This window comes from Anopheles gambiae, assembly GCF_943734735.2.
Source record: "Anopheles gambiae chromosome X unlocalized genomic scaffold, idAnoGambNW_F1_1 X_unloc_84, whole genome shotgun sequence".
Classification (NCBI taxonomy): Eukaryota; Metazoa; Arthropoda; class Insecta; order Diptera; family Culicidae; genus Anopheles; species Anopheles gambiae.
In genome coordinates this window covers 22,501-30,000 of record NW_026902697.1, presented here as the reverse complement: position 1 = coordinate 30,000, position 7,500 = coordinate 22,501, and positions in this window count along the sequence as shown.

Here is a 7,500-nt window from a genome sequence, read left to right as displayed (position 1 = left end):
ACCTTGTGACGGGAGACATTGCTAGCGGTCACTCTGCACTAGTGATGGTACACCACCGTGATACGGGAGACATTGCTAACGGCCACTCTGCACAGGTGCCAATACCACCTTGTGACGGGAAACATTGCTAGGAACCGATCGGCATCTCTGCGCGATTACTTGACGCACACCCAACTAAGTCAACTGTTGGACTTTTTCGTAATCACGGCGGGACACATTGAACGAGCTCTAACGGATCTCTGCACGCATGGAACATGGTGGCGGGAATCATTGCTAGAACCGAACGGCGCCTCTGCGCGATGTACAAACAAGCTCAACAGGAACCTCGTATCGGCTGCCGAGCCGGAGCCCGAACAACTTGGACTTTCACCTCTAATTTATATCAACTCACCACTCCCCGAGGGATCCGCAGAATTGCTTCTGGGTCCCGTATCGTTATTTGCGATTCGTGTTTGCATTACACTACATTGAACTATTCCAACTTGTTTATCCGCATGGCGAACATTTGCTGCATTGAACATTTAAGTTCCACTTCGCTCTCCCCTACGTGGGTCTGAGCTTCGCTCTCAGGGAAAAAATATGCCACATTTGGTAGGGAAACCCGGTTTCATCACGCTATGTGCCCTGCACCACCAGCTTAGCGTGAATGCTTCGAGTTTCCCTAAGAAGTTCGATTGGTCTTGCAGAGTTTAAAGACAACGAAGCTTAGTTTCAAGCAATGATTTAATATACGCGTATTAAAAACCCTTAACTGTTACAACTTTTATGCTTGAAACCATCGCAACGAAGTCTTTGGGTCCGTAGACCCGTGATGTACTGCTCCAGGAAACGTTTTGAAAGAGTGGAAACTCAAAATCATAGGTTAAGATCATCGGCAGAACCCACCAGACACCACTTTTGCTTCATAAGTTCGGCCTATAGTCATATGACGATTTTCATCGGGGAGGGGACGTATGACCCAAACGGGGGCTTATATGACCCACGGACACTGCAAACCATGCTCCTACGACTAAATAGAGGTTAAAACTACGATTTGGTGAAATCTTCATTTTTGACCTCGAAGCAAGGTACCTTCCCTATAGTAGGCAATGAGTAAATGATCATAATCCCAGGAGGGCAAAAAATGGGAACCCGAGAGGAAAGCGCTGTTGGCGCGCCTAAGCTAGTGGCCCGTAGAGTAAAAAGGGTACCCCCAACAAAGTTGTCGTTTGACGTTCTGGTTGCACTTTTTATCATCTAAAATCAGTTTTCTACACGTTTTGAGGGGTTTAAGCAAAAAAAAAAATTTCGACTACTCGAGCTCTCTGGCCCGTTCGGTGCACATTTTTGAAAAAAGCTAGGGAGCTGCCCCTAGGTTCGGGGTGTCACAAAATGTTGAAAAGTGGTCGAAAAACCACTATCCAGAATCGGATGTAGAATCATTAGACGAACTTAAAATTGTTCTACGACACCCATCTGCGACGTTTAGTATTCGAGTTATGGCCCGTACCAGGTCTGACCGAGCAATTTTTGTTCCGCGCACTTTGTGCACCGTACACGTTGATGTTTGTATGAAAAAGTACCCTACCTAGGGACGCGTATAGCAAATTTGTACCCCCGGGCATGTTGTCGATTGACATTCTGGTTGCACTTTTCATCATCTAGGGTGCGTTCCTGACACGTTTTGAGGGGTTTTAGCAAAAAAAAAAATTTTCGACTACTCGAGCTCTCTGGCCCGTTCGGTGCACATTTTTGAAAAAAGCTAGGGAGCTGCCCCTAGGTTCGGGGTGTCACAAAATGTTGAAAAGTGGTCGAAAAACCACTATCCAGAATCGGATGTAGAATCATTAGACGAACTTAAAATTGTTCTACGACACCCATCTGCGACGTTTAGTATTCGAGTTATGGCCCGTACCAGGTCTGACCGAGCAATTTTTGTTCCGCGCACTTTGTGCACCGTACACGTTGATGTTTGTATGAAAAAGTACCCTACCTAGGGACGCGTATAGCAAATTTGTACCCCCGGGCATGTTGTCGATTGACATTCTGGTTGCACTTTTCATCATCTAGGGTGCGTTCCTGACACGTTTTGAGGGGTTTTAGCAAAAAAAAAAATTTCGACTACTCGAGCTCTCTGGCCCGTTCGGTGCACATTTTTGAAAAAAGCTAGGGAGCTGCCCCTAGGTTCGGGGTGTCACAAAATGTTGAAAAGTGGTCGAAAAACCACTATCCAGAATCGGATGTAGAATCATTAGACGAACTTAAAATTGTTCTACGACACCCATCTGCGACGTTTAGTATTCGAGTTATGGCCCGTACCAGGTCTGACCGAGCAATTTTTGTTCCGCGCACTTTGTGCACCGTACACGTTGATGTTTGTATGAAAAAGTACCCTACCTAGGGACGCGTATAGCAAATTTGTACCCCCGGGCATGTTGTCGATTGACATTCTGGTTGCACTTTTCATCATCTAGGGTGCGTTCCTGACACGTTTTGAGGGGTTTTAGCAAAAAAAAAAATTTTCGACTACTCGAGCTCTCTGGCCCGTTCGGTGCACATTTTTGAAAAAAGCTAGGGAGCTGCCCCTAGGTTCGGGGTGTCACAAAATGTTGAAAAGTGGTCGAAAAACCACTATCCAGAATCGGATGTAGAATCATTAGACGAACTTAAAATTGTTCTACGACACCCATCTGCGACGTTTAGTATTCGAGTTATGGCCCGTACCAGGTCTGACCGAGCAATTTTTGTTCCGCGCACTTTGTGCACCGTACACGTTGATGTTTGTATGAAAAAGTACCCTACCTAGGGACGCGTATAGCAAATTTGTACCCCCGGGCATGTTGTCGATTGACATTCTGGTTGCACTTTTCATCATCTAGGGTGCGTTCCTGACACGTTTTGAGGGGTTTTAGCAAAAAAAAAATTTTCGACTACTCGAGCTCTCTGGCCCGTTCGGTGCACATTTTTGAAAAAAGCTAGGGAGCTGCCCCTAGGTTCGGGGTGTCACAAAATGTTGAAAAGTGGTCGAAAAACCACTATCCAGAATCGGATGTAGAATCATTAGACGAACTTAAAATTGTTCTACGACACCCATCTGCGACGTTTAGTATTCGAGTTATGGCCCGTCCTAGGTCTGACCGAGCAATTTTTGTTCCGCGCACTTTGTGCACCGTACACGTTGATGTTTGTATGAAAAAGTACCCTACCTAGGGACGCGTATAGCAAATTTGTACCCCCGGGCATGTTGTCGATTGACATTCTGGTTGCACTTTTCATCATCTAGGGTGCGTTCCTGACACGTTTTGAGGGGTTTTAGCAAAAAAAAATTTTCGACTACTCGAGCTCTCTGGCCCGTTCGGTGCACATTTTTGAAAAAAGCTAGGGAGCTGCCCCTAGGTTCGGGGTGTCACAAAATGTTGAAAAGTGGTCGAAAAACCACTATCCAGAATCGGATGTAGAATCGTTAGACGAACTTAAAATTGTTCTACGACACCCATCTGCGACGTTTAGTATTCGAGATATATAACACTTTGTAGGTCTGACCGAGCAATTTTTGTTCCGCGCACTTTGTGCACCGTACACGTTGATGTTTGTATGAAAAAGTACCCTACCTAGGGACGCGTATAGCAAATTTGTACCCCCGGGCATGTTGTCGATTGACATTCTGGTTGCACTTTTCATCATCTAGGGTGCGTTCCTGACACGTTTTGAGGGGTTTTAGCAAAAAAAAAATTTTCGACTACTCGAGCTCTCTGGCCCGTTCGGTGCACATTTTTGAAAAAAGCTAGGGAGCTGCCCCTAGGTTCGGGGTGTCACAAAATGTTGAAAAGTGGTCGAAAAACCACTATCCAGAATCGGATGTAGAATCATTAGACGAACTTAAAATTGTTCTACGACACCCATCTGCGACGTTTAGTATTCGAGTTATGGCCCGTACCAGGTCTGACCGAGCAATTTTTGTTCCGCGCACTTTGTGCACCGTACACGTTGATGTTTGTATGAAAAAGTACCCTACCTAGGGACGCGTAGAGCAAATTTGTACCCCCGGGCATGTTGTCGATTGACATTCTGGTTGCACTTTTCATCATCTAGGGTGCGTTCCTGACACGTTTTGAGGGGTTTTAGCAAAAAAAAAATTTTCGACTACTCGAGCTCTCTGGCCCGTTCGGTGCACATTTTTGAAAAAAGCTAGGGAGCTGCCCCTAGGTTCGGGGTGTCACAAAATGTTGAAAAGTGGTCGAAAAACCACTATCCAGAATCGGATGTAGAATCATTAGACGAACTTAAAATTGTTCTACGACACCCATCTGCGACGTTTAGTATTCGAGTTATGGCCCGTACCAGGTCTGACCGAGCAATTTTTGTTCCGCGCACTTTGTGCACCGTACACGTTGATGTTTGTATGAAAAAGTACCCTACCTAGGGACGCGTATAGCAAATTTGTACCCCCGGGCATGTTGTCGATTGACATTCTGGTTGCACTTTTCATCATCTAGGGTGCGTTCCTGACACGTTTTGAGGGGTTTTAGCAAAAAAAAAATTTTCGACTACTCGAGCTCTCTGGCCCGTTCGGTGCACATTTTTGAAAAAAGCTAGGGAGCTGCCCCTAGGTTCGGGGTGTCACAAAATGTTGAAAAGTGGTTGAAAAACCACTATCCAGAATCGGATGTAGAATCATTAGACGAACTTAAAATTGTTCTACGACACCCATCTGCGACGTTTAGTATTCGAGTTATGGCCCGTACCAGGTCTGACCGAGCAATTTTTGTTCCGCGCACTTTGTGCACCGTACACGTTGATGTTTGTATGAAAAAGTACCCTACCTAGGGACGCGTAGAGCAAATTTGTACCCCCGGGCATGTTGTCGATTGACATTCTGGTTGCACTTTTCATCATCTAGGGTGCGTTCCTGACACGTTTTGAGGGGTTTTAGCAAAAAAAAAATTTTCGACTACTCGAGCTCTCTGGCCCGTTCGGTGCACATTTTTGAAAAAAGCTAGGGAGCTGCCCCTAGGTTCGGGGTGTCACAAAATGTTGAAAAGTGGTCGAAAAACCACTATCCAGAATCGGATGTAGAATCATTAGACGAACTTAAAATTGTTCTACGACACCCATCTGCGACGTTTAGTATTCGAGTTATGGCCCGTACCAGGTCTGACCGAGCAATTTTTGTTCCGCGCACTTTGTGCACCGTACACGTTGATGTTTGTATGAAAAAGTACCCTACCTAGGGACGCGTATAGCAAATTTGTACCCCCGGGCATGTTGTCGATTGACATTCTGGTTGCACTTTTCATCATCTAGGGTGCGTTCCTGACACGTTTTGAGGGGTTTTAGCAAAAAAAAAAAATTTCGACTACTCGAGCTCTCTGGCCCGTTCGGTGCACATTTTTGAAAAAAGCTAGGGAGCTGCCCCTAGGTTCGGGGTGTCACAAAATGTTGAAAAGTGGTCGAAAAACCACTATCCAGAATCGGATGTAGAATCATTAGACGAACTTAAAATTGTTCTACGACACCCATCTGCGACGTTTAGTATTCGAGATATATAACACTTTGTAGGTCTGACCGAGCAATTTTTGTTCCGCGCACTTTGTGCACCGTACACTTTGATGTTTGTATGAAAAAGTACCCTACCTAGGGACGCGTAGAGCAAATTTGTACCCCCGGGCATGTTGTCGATTGACATTCTGGTTGCACTTTTCATCATCTAGGGTGCGTTCCTGACACGTTTTGAGGGGTTTTAGCAAAAAAAAAATTTTCGACTACTCGAGCTCTCTGGCCCGTTCGGTGCACATTTTTGAAAAAAGCTAGGGAGCTGCCCCTAGGTTCGGGGTGTCACAAAATGTTGAAAAGTGGTCGAAAAACCACTATCCAGAATCGGATGTAGAATCATTAGACGAACTTAAAATTGTTCTACGACACCCATCTGCGACGTTTAGTATTCGAGATATAGCACTTTGTAGGTCTGACCGAGCAATTTTGTACTAAAATGTATGGTGAACATGTAATTCATTAAATAACATTGACTTGCATCGTGCCCTACTTCATCGGCACAGCTGTTATTGACTATCTTTAGTGGAAATGGATTGAGTTTGACCATTTTAAGCCCATTTCCTATGCCGTGCACCAACATTGTGTACCGATCAGGGAAAGTACGCTACGTACGCGTTCATGGATGTCGATGTTGGTACAAGTTGCCGGTCGGGATAGCCGTGCACCAAAACTGTGTACCGATCAGGGAAAGTACAAGACGGAGGGTGCAGCTCGAGCGTACGCGTTCATAGATGTCCATGTTGGTACACTTGCACCAAAATTGTGTACCAATCAGGGAAAGTACAACACGGAGGGCGCAGCCCGGGCGTACGCGATCATGGATGTCCATGTTGATACAATCTACGTGTACGTTCTTAGTTTTTGTATCAAAAGTTGCAATTAAGTGCTTGTATGCTTAAAATGCTTATCTCAACCGGTCACCTTTTGGCCTGTCCTTTTATAACAGAAACCTAGAAAGATACTCGATATTTTTGTGTTGTTCCATTAGCCCGGGACGACGAAATGAGCTATGTGCACATCGTGCAGAAAACTGTCTTCGCCACGCATGTTTTTGTCTATCCACTCATATAATCACCCACATTTGTGTTCAACACGGACGGCGCAGCCCGAGCGAACGCGTTAATGTTTATGTTTGTACACACTGCTTGTACGATTCTAGGATTTGGTAATTGCGTCACAGTGCCCGACCGTCGCGGACACCATTCTTGGACAGAAGTCCTAGTACGTAGAGTACTTTCCCTAGGTATGTGCTCGTTCGTGACTATCGTTGCGTGCTTACGGACACGCTTGGGTATGTTTACCATACAAGGTTTACTAGGGAAACCTGGGAAGGACGCTTGCCCTCCCGTCGCGGACACCATTCTTGGAAAGAAGTCCTAGTACGTAGCGTTCCTTATTTTACTTGATCAGTTTGTAATGCATTCGCTTTGTTCCATCGACTTCTGCTACTGCTCACTAAGGGGTGTTCGTTTGCGATGTGTACGATAAGCAACTGTCTATCCTAACCAGCAGTTAATCAACACTTTTCACCCAAGTCATAGGAACATAGAGTACTTTTCCTAATCGGTACACAATTTTGGTGCACCTCTAACCTGGCCGGCACTTTATCGTTACGTTTTGTGCATAACCTAGGGACGTGGTGTAAGTTTCATGATTTTTATGTTTGATTCGGTTTATTATGATTGAAAACTACGCTACGTCCCAGAAATTTGAACTCGACTACTTCCTCCATGTGGCGCCAAAAGCTACTGGGCAACGCCTAGCTAATGCCCCATTTGTACTTCAATTTGCATAATCAATTTTGAAAAATACGCTAAGTCCCAGAAATCTGAACTCGAATACTTTTGCCACGTGGCGCAAAAAAGCTACTGAGAAACGCCTAGCCTTTTACCCATTTATAATTTAGTTTTCGTTATTAGTTTTGAACAATACGCAAAGTTCCAAGAATCTGAACTCGAATACTTTTTA